The sequence below is a fragment of the Saimiri boliviensis genome, chromosome 15 (genome assembly GCF_048565385.1).
Source record: "Saimiri boliviensis isolate mSaiBol1 chromosome 15, mSaiBol1.pri, whole genome shotgun sequence".
NCBI classification, from domain to species: Eukaryota; Metazoa; Chordata; class Mammalia; order Primates; family Cebidae; genus Saimiri; species Saimiri boliviensis.
Window position 1 is genome coordinate 77,726,024 of NC_133463.1, and position 14,569 is coordinate 77,740,592.

The 14,569-nt window shown below is 37.3% G+C and overlaps 1 long non-coding RNA gene across 1 annotated transcript in view; it reads right to left on the reverse strand.

The window, feature by feature from the left end:
- Nucleotides 1–7,551: 7,551 nt before the first annotated feature.
- Nucleotides 7,552–14,569, reverse strand: part of LOC101046435 (uncharacterized) — a 32,587-nt gene continuing 25,569 nt past the window's right edge. Inside the window, exons 2-3 of the long non-coding RNA XR_166555.3 lie at nucleotides 14,096–14,244; nucleotides 7,552–8,483 (exon numbers count right to left, since the gene is read on the reverse strand). This is a non-coding gene — a long non-coding RNA (uncharacterized LOC101046435). The remainder of the gene's footprint in view (nucleotides 8,484–14,095; nucleotides 14,245–14,569) is intronic.

Genomic DNA, 14,569 nt, shown 5'->3' on the forward strand with positions numbered 1-14,569 from the left:
AACCACTGATGTAACATGGATGCACCTCAAAAACACTATGCTAAGTAAAAGAAATCAGATATACAAAACTATATATGTATGATTCCAGTTATATGAAATGCCCATGAAAGACAAATCCATAAAGATGGAAAGTGGACAAGTATGTGGTTTAGGGTCTTATAGGGATTATCTCTAAGGTTCCAGGGAAATTTTTGGGTAATGGAATCATTCTAAAACCTGACGTGGTTGTGGCTGTATTATTCTATAGTTTTACAAGGTATAATTGAATTAGAAACTCACAATGGGTAAATTTTATTAGTTATGTTATGCCCAATAAAACAAAATAAAATACAAAGTTATCTTTTTTCACAAAGACATCGAGATCCTCAGATCCGATTGCTCCCCACAAACATGTCAAAAGGAGTGGTTATCCATCAGAATTTCTATGGTTTGCTAGCTCATTCTCTCAAACAGGATGTGAATACAGTAAAGTCATGAATTTCTCTTAACTATGTGTTTCATTTTAATGTCTTTTTATGCACGTGCATCCTCCTATAGTCTGTAAGTGCTTTGACAATAGTACAGGCATCCCAAGCAGCTAGCACAATGCCTGAAAGCATATACCTGCTCACTGAATGTTTATTGAAGAATGAGTGAACTTAATTAATAAATATATCAGTATATAAGAAAAGCAGAAATTGGGTATTAAATATTTGTATGACCAGTCATAAATTAATAACATGTTTTCATTAACTTTTATGATTTGATTTTAGAGCAGTTCCCTGAGGTATGAGACAAGATAGACAAATAGATAGATAGATGGATGGAGAGAGAAAGAGAGAGAGAGAGATAAATGATAGATAGTTGCGCTTTTTACAGGTCTAAGAAAAAAATTCACAAAGCTAGGCATAAAGCTCAGAACTGCAGCTCCTATTAAATGTTCTGCCATACTGGAGAAAATTAAATCATGTCATTCAGATGGAAAAGAAGTGCATTGCTTAAAAATGAATATATTTGGAGGAGCTTTGGACAACCATTAAGTACACTTGCTGGACATTTTGTCAATGCAGCGTACCAAATATCAGGCCTAATGTTGCTTCTTCAATCTGGTGGGAGAAACATGCCATTCCTCTTGCTGGTCTCTCATGTGTCTTATAAAAATTAAGATATTTAGTCTCTTCTGCCCTATACCTCCCACTGCACCATCCAATCCTATACTCAGGCACAACCACACATAAACCCACAAATTCACACATGCACGATCATGAATTCACATTTTTCACATATTTATACACACTTTTATGCTACCCACAATAACACACTCATCAACATTCATGTAAGTACAAGAACACTCATTGCACAACCCTAGGACATGTCATTCACAACACATGAAATACAAAGAGTGTCTTCTATGTCATTGCAGTACACAACCTGTACCATCTAACTTGGCAAGCTTGCTTACTCACCCACTCAGAAATTCACAAATCTAGGAGCCTTCTTTCTCTGTAAAGCTGCTTTTCCTCAAGTATAACAAAATGATTTTTTTTTTCAAAAAGAGTAAAGCGAGAGGAATTTTTAAGAAGTGTGATAGTGACCTGAACATGTGAAATTAGAAAGAGATAGCAACAAGATAAATTGCTCTAAGTATGGTCTTGCTGACTAAGACCATATTTAGATGGAGATAAATGGATACTGTCGGCCTCACCAGGCAAGCAGCAACTATGACTATTTTTTCCTCAGAAGATATAAAAATTAGGTGAAGACAAAGCTAAGAACATGGGTATGCAAATCAAAGCCAAAATTTCACAGTTTTCTGTTGTCCCTGACAATGCAAATATTTTTATTTTCATTTATGATTAAATATGAAAAGCTGTAGCAAACATTTCAAGTTATAGACTCTTTACATTAAAATTCATTGATAGGTCAAAAAGGTCATCAATCTTAACCTTGATCTGTAGTTTGACTTCTAAAAATAGTTCCTTTGCGGTAAAGTTAAGGATCCCAAAATCAGAATGCGGATTTAGTAGTCATGTGACGTTAGACAAGTTCCTTAATCTTTTTCACCTTAGTTTTTTAAATCTATACCTGAGAGTATACTATTATCTATTCATTATTTACAACTCAAGGAAATATATTACATATTACTTACAAATGCATCTACTGGTTGAGGATTATAGTAGTAATAATGAAGGTTATAATACAAAGTAAATGTTTAAATGTTAGTTCCAGCCTGGACAACACAGAGAGCCCCTGTCTCTCTACGTAAATAAATAAATAAATAAATAAACTTAAAAATAAAACTTGCCCGGATATGGTGGCACATCCCTGTAGTCCCAGTTAACTTGTGGGGCTGAGGTGGGAGGATTGCTTGAAGGTAGGTGTTGAGGCTGCAGTGAGCTGTGGTTTCTCCACTGCACTCCAGCCTGGGTGGCAGAGTGACATCTTGTCTACAAAAAATAAATAAATAAATGTTAGCACTCTACCTAGCCAGGCCGTATTTAGAGCATTACCAAATCTCATTTCACAAAGGGCCTCTGTACCTGTTACCCCATGTACACCTCATGGCTAGCCATAAACCTCATCATTGCATCAGGACTGTATTCCATGACACCAGTGTTCTATTGGCCACCCTGCTCCAAAATTTCTGCCTTCTGAATCATTCATGCAATTCCCATTCATGCAAAACCTCAACCTGAACATGATCCAACCTCTCACACAGAGATACAAACATTACAAGAGGGAACATTTATGAAACTTGTTTTACACTCCCTACCTAGTTTAAACATAGTTACTTTAAAAAATAATTTCAATTTTATCTCAGTAACTCTGTTAGTGATTTGCATAAGTGATTTCACGGCATATCCATCACAGCCCTGTGACACAGGTAGTGCTATCCCCATTTTACAGAAAATGGAATGGAGCCTGCGAGAGATTAACCTGCCCAAGTTTGAGCACCTGGTAAGGGCTAGCACTTGACTTTGAGTCACAAATGTTTTAAATCCCAAGCTTATACTCTTCTATGCAGTCTGCTGCTGACTGACAGGCGTCGAAAGGCAGCAATTGGCACTATACCTCCAAAATAGTTCATGAATTGATGAAAATGAACAAGTGAATAAGCGAAAGTGCATTTAACATCATCTTGGGAAGCAGATAATATTGTGGTGCTGTAAAGGTTTGCTAACCATACAGCACACAATTTTTAGGGGAGGTCAGAAGTTAAATAATTGGTTGCAACTTATTAATCTAAGAATGGTTCTGTTCAAGAGGCATATATGAAGGACTTACCATGTAGCAGATGCCACATAGGTAACAGGGCTATAATAAGGCCCTTGAATATCTCAACGTCTAGTTTTTCAAAGCATTTGTTTTAACTTTCATAGAGAAAAGTTTGCATAAGACCTATAAAGTAAAGGAAAAACCTGTTTCCCAAAAGAGGTATTACAGAATGATGCATAACGCAGAATTAGACAAAGTTCCATTCTGGAGCTATTTTTGCACATGTTCCTTTCATACAATCTTTTGGAGAGGGAAGGGGACCATTTTTCAAAGCTCACAAGGGCATCTGCAGGCCATGTTCATCAACATCCTTAGCTTCCACATGACTACCAAAAGGTAACTGATCAAAAGGCGATACCATGAAAGATTTTCTAGTTCCTAACTTCACAACTCCAAAACAGGACTGTTCATTTTTTGCAGTGATGTTATTACTTGCCACAGTTTCTAAAATGGACCTAAGATTCTCTTTCCTGCTACTAAACAAGGAGAGGAATAGTGTTCCAAAAATATGTCAACCAAGAACATCTTTCTGAGCTAAAGGTTTGAATTTGGAGGCACTATGAGGATTTGGGAGTAGGGAGGCTTTTGGGGTAAATTATATAGTTGGATGCCATTTGTAAAATGAACACACAGAATCAGAAAACCCAGAAGTGAAAGGATGTGTTGTGAGGATGTGTTTGTTTTGTTTTTGTTGTCAGAGGGCTTATAATAGAGAGTTAGAAGAGGTGAAGAGGAACGCTTTCCAATGATCCTCATTGCCATTTGCAATGAGAAACTGAGACCCAGGGGGTGATGAGATTTTCTCAGCCAGCATTAGAAATCCAAGACAAGAAGCCTGCTCTTCCATCTTCTGCTCCAGCAAGCTGTGTCCTCAACTCAGTGCTTTGGAAACTTGCTCCTCTCTCACACCATTCCTTAGACCATTCTTTCTCAATGCTTCTGTGGCTTTGGGATGTGTGTGGTGGGAAGAGGGTGAGGGGAAGGGCTCCTTGCTAAAGCTATGATAGTCATGGGAAAGTAAACAAAGTATAGTATTTTCCTTGATTCTGTTTGCTTGCCTGTAGATCTGGAATGCAATTCTTGTGGAAAAAAAAAAAACTATAAAATTCATGAAAATATAAATAAAAATGAGTCACTCACATTTCCACTATTCTGAAATATTGTTACCACTTTATTTCATTCCAGCCTTTCTATGCACCTTTTATATGGCTTATTCCATATTGAATACACAATTGTTTCTTGTGCCTCTTACTTAACATTGTCATAGACAATTCCCTTTATCACCAAAAATGTTTCTATGCATAAATTAAAGTGGTAACACAATATTTCATCACAAGTATGTATCACAATGTATTTTAAAACTCCAATAATGTTTAAGTGTTTTCTAATGACTAATTTGTGTAATAAAATGGCAATGAAAATCTTGATGCCTATGTTTCAGTCTGCATTCTTAAATGCCTCCTCGGGTTGATTACTGGAAGTGAGATTCTTGAGTCAAATAGTGGGTATGAACAGTCTTAAGGATCCTGGTAACTTTTTAGGGAGAGCTTGCAAATTTATAGTACTTTTAAAATTCTCTAGGAATAGGAATTCTAATTATGTTTCTCCATTCTCTTCCATCTTTTCCTAACCCCAACTTCCGCTCTCCAAGGGAATTTGATAGCCCGTATAAGCCAGCACGGCAATTGTGTAAAATAATAATTAACCACTTCACTTAAGTAAACATTCTCTTTTTTCCTGTCTATGCAAGGGGAAAGAGCAGTCCCATGCTCTAACTCTGAGCTGTACAGTGTAATAGCCACTAGCCATTCCAAAGTGAGATGTGCTGTAGGTATAAAAAACACACATCAATTGCATGTTCTCAGTTATTTACGAGATCTTAAACTCAAAACAATTGAACTCATGGACATAGAGAGTAGGCGGTTGCTTTCCAGAGGCTGAGAAGTGTTATGGGGAGACTGGAAGTGAGATGTGGAAGGTTAATGAGTTTTAAAAATTGAATGAATAAGACCTACTATTTGATAGCACAGTAGGGTGATATAGTCAATAATAGCTTAATTGTACATTTGATAAAGTAACTTAAATAGACTAATTGGGTTGTTTGTAACTCAAAGGATAAATGCTGGAGGGAATGGATACCCCATTCTTTATTATGTATTTAGTTCAAACTGCATGCCTGTAACAAAACATCTCATGTACCCCATAAATATATACATCCACTATGTACCCACAAAACTTAAAAATACATTTAAAAAAATTAAGTAAAATATATAGCAGAGTTTAAAGACTCGTTACCAAAAATGAGAATTAAAATATTTCACTAATATTTGTATATTGAGTCCATATTGAAATGATATTTTGAATATATTGAATTCAGTAAACTATATTAATTTTATCTGTTTTTTACTTTTTAAATGTGGTTTTTGGAAAATTCATATACATATATAAATATGGCTCTCATATAATTATTGGATAGGCCTGCTATAGGTAATCCTCATATTTTACCTATGGATGTATGTAGCTGATAATTAATTCTGTTTTCCCTTAATGGCTTGTATGAATTCAGGAAACTGGCAATATGGAGCTAGTGTTTCCTACTTTCTTTTATTGTCCTTGTAGAGTTAAATTTTGTCTCCGTGATCTTTCTTAGTTTCCTTCTGTCCCTCATGCCAGCTTATATCCTTTAAGCTAAACTGTTGCCATGAAAATTCACCCAGTAAGTCATTTTCCTTCCCTCCATTCTTTCAATCAATTAAAAAAAAACATTGATTGTTCACTTATAATACAATCACAGTGCTTTCTCAGCCTGGGAATACAAAAGTTACTAACACATAGTCCTTGCCACTGTGAAACAAATAATCTCATGAGGGAGATCCACCTCAGAATAATTAGGGAGTAGTGAAATCATTTCCCAAGTAGAGGCAGATTCAAAATGCTGTGGAAGGACAAGAGAAAGGAGAAGACAGCTCTCCCTAGGTGTTAGATAGGGGTGAGGGGAGGGACGAGGAGAGGTGTCACCCGGGTGACCTGGACTTTAAGTGAAATCTTAGAAGTTGGAGCTTGTCCAAGAAGAAAGAATGCCTTGAGATAACCAGCAGTGTGTGAAGGAGACCAGCTGAGAATCCACTGCTAAAGAATAATGAGGTTGAGGGCAAGGAGGGAGCTGTTGTTAACATTGAGATCACGTTACAGAATATGCCATGCTCTATTATTTGCTCTGTGTTACCTGAAGAGTATATGAGAAACTGTTTATTAAAGGATTCTCATATTCAGATATGAGGTTTAGAAAGATTCCTCTTGCAGCATGAACTAGAGGGTAGAAATGCAGGTCATGCAGAGAGAAGTTTAAGCAGGATATTAAGATTTTTGCCTGGAAGGTTTCAAAAATGCCTTATCGGCCTGGTACGGTGGTTCACGCCTGTAATCCCAGCACTTTGGGAGGGCGAGGCAGGTAGATCACGAGGTCAAGAGATCAAGACCATCCTGGCCAACATGGTGAAACCCTGCCTCTACTAAAAAATAATAATAATAATACAAAAATTAGCTGGGTGTGGTCGTGCACGCCTGTAGTCCTAGCTGCTTGGGAGGCTAAGGCAGGAAAATTGCTTGAACCAAGGAGACGGAGGTTGCAGTGAGCTGAGATCATGCCCGTGTACTCCAGCCTGGCGCCTGGTGGCAGAGCAAGACTCTGTCTCAAAAAAAAAAAAAGGCCTTACCATTCATGACTCAGTTCAAATATCACTTCCAGGAAACCTTGCCTGGTGAGTATTCTTAGAGTTGGTAATTTCTTCTTTGTTCTTAACCCATTTCTATTCTCTGTAACTGTTTTTAACAGGAAGCATCACACTGCAGACCTCTATGCACATTACCCATCAGTCTCTTGGTTCTTCAAGAAATTACCATCTGGAAGAATCCTTGCTTAATTGTGTCTTCTGAGAGGCCTTCTCTAACCACCCTTTCATTTTTTTAAGACTTTTTTTTGAACAGTTTTAGATTCATAGCAACATTGAGAGGAAGGGCCTGAGATACCCCATCTGCCCCTTATCTTTCCATTTTTATTCTTTACTATTATGAATTTGTGGTTTCCTCCAAAACACTTACCACAATTCATAATTTTACATTTTACATAATTTACATTTGTATGTTTACATTTGTATCGTCTGTTATCTCTACTATCCTGTAAGATTCTCAAAGGAGAAACATGCCTGTTACATTCATCAATAAACACACAATGTCAACACTTAATAGCCCTTCAATAAATAATGTGTCAAAGGAACAAATGAATGAGTACATGAGTGCTTAATAAATGTTTATTGACTGAACAGATTGGCTAATGGACAAATGAATGAATGATCTATTCCAACAAGTACATGCTGCTAGACTGCTACTGATATTTTATTCCACTTAGGGTCTGTCATATTGGTGCTCCAACAGCCAATACTAAAATCCATGCTAAGTAATAACTACAAGGTAGAAGTAATATAGTGGTAGTGTTGGCAGAAATCCCTAAGTGATTTATTCTTCCAGATATGTTAGAGAATGAAGTCACGGAACACTGAAGGTGATAAGTAAAGTCATTTCTCCAGGTTGTTCAGGATCCATGGGAGAAGATAAGCATGTACACAAGTGGCACTAAACGATGAGACAGTGAGGTAGCACAGGGTCACGGGGGACACTGTGGAGGGACTCCTAAACTCAGTGTCTGTGATCAGGGAAGACTGAATCCTGAGCAGAGTCTTAAGGGGTGAGTTATTCTGTCAGGTGACTGGTGGTAGTTGTATCAGGCAAGCAGAGGTAAAAGTACGGACACCTGGAGGAACAGAAAACCAGAACCAACAGCTTCATGGATGAATAGCCATACAAAAGGAAACTCCAGCCTCTTGGCTTTTTCGCCTTGTTTCTCCTTTCTTTAGTTTAAGAATACCTTCAAGCAAAAAGGTGAAAAACATAAGAAATACCACTTTCAAATGAAAGGGCTCCTCAGTTTCATGTTAAGTGAGTTTTAGACAATTCAAGAAAAGATTAGGCAAATGCCATGCTGGCCTCTCTCCCATGGCTGTATTCCACAGAATGAAAGCAAGCCCAGCATTCTGAGTAATTAGGTCAGCCTCACTCCCAGAGGATTAATTCAACTCCCAACAGATTATGGCAGCCACCTTTCATTTCCACAGACAAACTCCGTCAGCACAGTGATTTCAATTAGAGAATTGAAGCTCAATTGCCTTATCCTAGACACAAGGAGACACAGCAGACAGATAACAAGCTGGATTACACAAGCATTAATCTTATGGTCATGGCATCAGAAAGATTTTTAAATGCATTACCTCTCTCCCACAGGAATAACCGAGAAGATTTTTTTTTTCTCTCCTATTACAATAAGTCTAATCTCACAAGGTGATGGGTTGATACATAAATTGAGAGTGAAGTCAAGACCTACTCGCTTTCTGAGAGATCTTAAGTTCCTGGCTAGACTTTGGAGCTGTACCTGCTGAAGACCACACCTCCCAGTGCTGGTCCTCACCAAATTGTTAGATTTAAAAAAAAAAAATAATAATAACCCTCAGATAAATTGTCTGATGTCCATCTAGAAAACACCAACGAGACAGATAGGTTGACAACTTGGTTATATAGACAAGGTGGAGACAGCCTCATACTAACAAGTTAATAGCCCATGACCTTAATGAATGTAGTGAAAACAGGAATATTCAGAAGAGACTGTCTGCTTTCAGCCTAGGTGCTCCTGTGTCTCACCTTCTCACAGCCCTTTTCCTTCCTTGTCTCTGTTTAGTGGTGTGATTTACCTTTCCTATCATGTTGTGCTTGGGTTGAATGACCTGCATTATCTACCTTTCCATGATGCAGAAATGATGCAGAAATCCATAGGATCCTTCATCAAGCACATTCTTAAGACACCACAACCCAAATCCCAGGTACATGTTAGATCTCAATGTCTGCTTAGGCCTACAATACCACCATTCAAGTTTCAACCTCCTAGTTCCCAGGTGAAGAAGAAATAGGGAAAGATTGTCAAACACCATGGAAAAACTGAACATCCAGTGAATTTTTAAAAGCTGTAATTCCATCAAAGTGATATGGGAGTAGGGGCAGGGAAGTGCTGAGTAGAGACAGGTGGTGTCCCTAGCAAGGGTTTCACCCTCAGGCCTGTGCCAAAGAACGTAGCTGAGGACAGGCACTCCTGTTTTTATGCACAAATGTTACATGTTCCAAGAACACCCTGGCCCACCACACCCCCCATTCTGTGCCTATGAAAACCTCAAGACCCTAGAGGGCACAGACGCACAAGTGGCTGGATGTCGAGAGGATCACACCAGCAGGCAGGCTATTGACAGTGAAACAATGGAGAAGCCAAGGGAAATTTGGCCTAGTGTGGTCAGAGGAGAGCCCAGCCACGGAGTGGTCCGACTCGAGGAGAAGACCATCTTCCCACTGCATTCCCTTTTGGCTCCCCATCCATCTGCTGAGAGTTACTTCCACCACTCAATAAAACCTTGCACTCATTCTCCAAGCCCACATGTGATCTGATTTTTCTGGTACGCTAAGGCAAGAACTCCGGGCTACAGAAACCCCTCTGTTTTTACAACAAGGCAGAGGGTCTAATTGAGCTGATTAACACAAGCAGCCTATGGATGGCTAACCTGAAAGAGCAAACTGTAACACATGTCCACTGGAGCTCTGGGAGTTGTAAACACTCAACCCTAAATGGAGCCACGACCTGCCTGTCTGCATGCTCCCCTATGAGAAGGAGCAGTGGGGCACTGAAGAAGCAAACCACACCCCCATCACTCCCCTGCGAGGGAGATAAGGAAACTTTTCCCATTTCAAGAGGACTCAGACAACAGAATGAAAAGGTAATCTACAGAATAAGAAAAAACATTTGTATATCCTGTATCTGATAAGAAGTTATTATCTAGAATATATAAAGAACTTCTAAAACTCAACAACAAAAACAAATTCTTCAATTAAAAAATGAGCAAAGGATTTAAATGAATCTTTCTCCAAAGAAAATATATTAATAGTCAACAAGCACATGAAAAGATGTTCAGCATCACTAATTACTGGGAAAATGCAAATCAAAACAACAATTAGATACCATTTTACATGCATTAGAATGAATACCACTAAAAGAGAAAGAAAGGAAAGGAAGACAGACGGAAAAAGAATGAAGAAGGAGAAGAAGAAAGAAGGAGGAGGAGGAGAAGGAGGAGGAGGAAGAGGGGGAAGAGAAGGAAGAAGGGGAGAAGAAGAAGGAGGAGAAGGAGGGTGAGGAGAAAAATGTCAGCAAGAATGGAGAGAAATTGCAACCCTTGCATACTATTCGTGGAAATGCAAAATAGTGCAATCACTTCACTATGGAGAACAGTATGGAAGTTCCTCTAAATGTTGAAAAAAGAATTACCATAGAGTACAGCAATTCCACTTCTGTGTATAAACTCTAAATAATTGAAAGCAGGGTCTTAAAGAGATATTTACATACTTATGTTCACAGTGGCATTATTTAGAATATTCAAAAGGTGGAAGTGAATCAAGTGTTCATTAACCTGTGAATGAATAAACAAATGTGGTTATATACATACAATGGAATATTATTTAACCTTAAAAAAGGAAGGAAATTCTGACATATGTTACAATATTATACTAAGTAAAACAAACTAGCCACAAACATATATATATATATATGTGTGTGTGTGTGTGTGTGTGTGTGTGTGTGTGTGTGTGTGTGTATTATGATTTCACTTATTTGAGGTATCAAGAGTAGTTAAATTCACAGAGGTAGAAAGTAGAAAGGTGGTTGCCAGGGACAGGGACAGGAGGGAAGTTTTTGTATAATGGGTATAGAGTTTCAGTTTGCAAGAAGAAAAGGCTTTTGGAGATTAGCTGTACAGCAATGTGAATGCTTATCACTACTGAGATGTATCCTTAAAATGTGTTAACATGGAAAATTTTACATTATATATATTTTGTCATAAGTACTTTTTTAAAAGGTTTCAACCTATGTACTTTCAGTGGGGATCCTATCACCACTAAGTGGACAAAAATTTACCTTGAGGGAAAGAGGTAAAAAATAAAATGGTATCTTCTTTCATATGAAGCACGGATAAACATAAAGTTAGATAAATAACAAGTATATCTCCAGTGTTCAAATTCTGCAGGGGTGCAGTGATTATGAGGTAAAAGTGTCTAAAAAGGCTCTTTATGAGATCAATCATGAAAAGTTTCTGAGAACCCTTTCTTTAAATTATACCTGGGTTTTAGTTTTCAATTTCCAAACACCCACAAGAGATCTTTTCTGCCCATCTCAGACACAACTTGCCTTTGACCAAAGTCAGAATTCTCTTCTACCACCACCATTTATTGAATGCCAAGCCTGTTTAAAATTGCATGGCAGGGCCAGGAGCCATGACTCACACCTGTAATCCCAGCACTTTGGGAGGCTGAGGTGGATCATTTAAAGTCAGGAGTTCAAGACCAGTCTGGCCAACATGGTGAAACCCAGTCTCTACTAAAAATACAAAAATTAGCCGGGTGTGGTGGCACATGCCTATTGTCCCAGCTACTTGGGAGGCTGAGGCAGGAGAATTGCTTGAACCCGGGAGGCAGAGGCTGCAGTGAGTTGAGACCATGCCATTGCACTCCAGCCTGAATAACAGAGTGAGACTTCATCTCAAAAATATACATATTGCATGCCAAACACTGGATTGTGCTGTGGGAAAACAGACTTTAAATAACAAGAAAGTGGATGTATCAATTTCCTACTAAACCAAATCTTCAATGGTTCCCTAACACAATGTAAAATTATAAAACCCAACCCAAATTATGGCATGGTATGCAAGTCCATAAATCATTGCCTCTTGTCTAATTAAACTAACTTCACCTCAGTTAATCTTCCATCCACTCAGAAGCTTACTGGGAACTTTGCACCCCCTATTACCTGTGATTACAAATCCCTATCTTCCCATGTCTGATTCTTTAACAGGTGACTTCCACTGAATGCTCTTATAAGCCAACTCAATAATTCTACCTCTTCAGAAAAGCAAAGTTGTCATTCTTTCCTCTGTTATCCCAAGTCACTGTATAAATACATTCATTAGATGTGGTGCATATTTTTAAAATCACTCTGTTAATTATGTACTTTCCTTTGAAGATATTTCATTATCCTGTAACTTCCATTGTTCAGCATAATGTTTTTGAGATTCATCCATGTTTTCATGTATATTAATTGTTCATTATTTTTTATTTGTGAGTAATATCTCATACAATGAGATAACATACTTTGCTATAAATTTACCCACTTAAAAACATTTGGGTTGTTTCCAGTTTTTGGCTATTAGTAAGAAAGCTGTGCAAATCTTGTAATGAAAAAAAAATATGTGCTTTCCTGTCCTATAAATCCAGGATTCCTGTAGGGCATAGAATATGGGCCTATCACAACCATACCATATGACATACAGATTGCTAAATGGACAAATTAATATGAGTAAAATTAATCAAGTTGGGAGTTATTTTTTAATTAAGGGGATTTTGGAAGATTTTATGGAGGTGGTAGTACTTGGATTTGGGTGTAAAAATATCTCTACTTCCAAAATATCCTATTAAAATGATTTTAAAATACCTCCTGGGTTATCAAATACTTTAATACTTAGAGTGAGAATCAGAAATTACAGACATCTTCAGCAAAGCAGGGAAGAAAATCACCTCTTTTTTATACTCAGAAGCAACTGTCATTAATATTTTAGACATGTTTTCTTTCAGCCTTGTGCTAAGCATTTTTCTCTACATAATTGAGATAATATAATTTTATAACCTACCTTCCTCAATGTTACAAGTATTTTTATTATCATTGATAAACATTACAAATGTGATTGTTAATAATTACATTCTATTTCTTCACATGAGCATATGTAATAATTTACATATTCATTTTTATAGTACTGGATTTTTAGGTGGTTTCCAGTTTCTGCTCTCATAAATAATGCACATATTTGTTCATAAATATTTATTCCCGTTTGTAATTGTTTCCTTTGGATGCATTCCTAGAAATAGAAATAGTGGGTCAAATGGTATTAGAATGTGAAATCTTTTGAGAAATAATGTGCAAATACTTTACAGAAAGCTTGTAGCAGTTTATACTGTCACCAGCAATGTGAAAGTCTAGCTTTACCATATGATCCAGCAATCACATTCCTAGGGATTTACCCAACTGGTTCAAAAACGTATGTCCACAGAAAAACATACATGTAAATGATATGGCAGTCTTATTTATGATATCCAAAAGCTAAAAGCAGCAAAGAGGTCTTTCAATAGATGAATCGTTCAACAAACGGCATGAAGTATATTTATATAATGGAACATTATTCAAGAGTAAAAATAAATAAGCTATTTAACCACAAAAAATATGTGGACAAATCTTAAATACAAATTGCTAAGTTAAAAACAAAAGGCAATCTAAAACAGCCACATTCTACCTGATTCAATTATGTGGATTTCTGGAAAAGGTAAAACTATAGCAACAATAAAAAGGTCAATTTTTGCCAGAAGAGGCCTGAATAGGTAAAACATGGAGGATTTTGTAGGGTAGTAAAACTATTCTTTATGATACAGTAATGGTGGATATATGACACTTCGTATTTGGCAGAATCCATAGAACCTTACAGCATGAAGAGTATACCTTTATGTATGCAAATTTTAAAAATTATTTACAGGTTCAAGACACTGCAACAGAAGGCAGCTGTGAAAAAAGATTTTGTTTCATACATTACAAATGTAAGCATTTATCATTAAATTGGACAGGTATCATAGCTGCCCAATCAACAGTACTTACATTAACACAGTAAGTAAGAAAAAGGGAGCAGGCCAGGGTGGATTCTGGATTTCTGGCTTTATGTACATTTCAAATGTATGAAACAAATCAGTTTTAAGTCGTGAGTGGAGAAAAATGCTGACTGAAATAACTTTGAAAATAAGTAGATGCTGCAGAAAGGCAAAATAAATTGTACCTAAGTACCGTGCTCTAGCTGATAAAGTTGTTTCCTACAGGGATGCAGGTAAACAGTTCTGTTATTATGAAACATGTGCAGATGCTCCTAGACTTACAATGGGGTTGCTTCTGGATAAACCCAGTGTAAGCTGAAAGTACCATAAGTGGAAGATGCATTTAATATGCCTACTGCTAGCCCAGGAGAAGATCAGAATTCAAAATTTGAAGTATGGTTTCTACTGAATTCATATTGCTTTTTCACCATTATAAAGTTGAAAAATCATCAGCTGAACCACTGTAAGTCAGGGACTGTCTGTA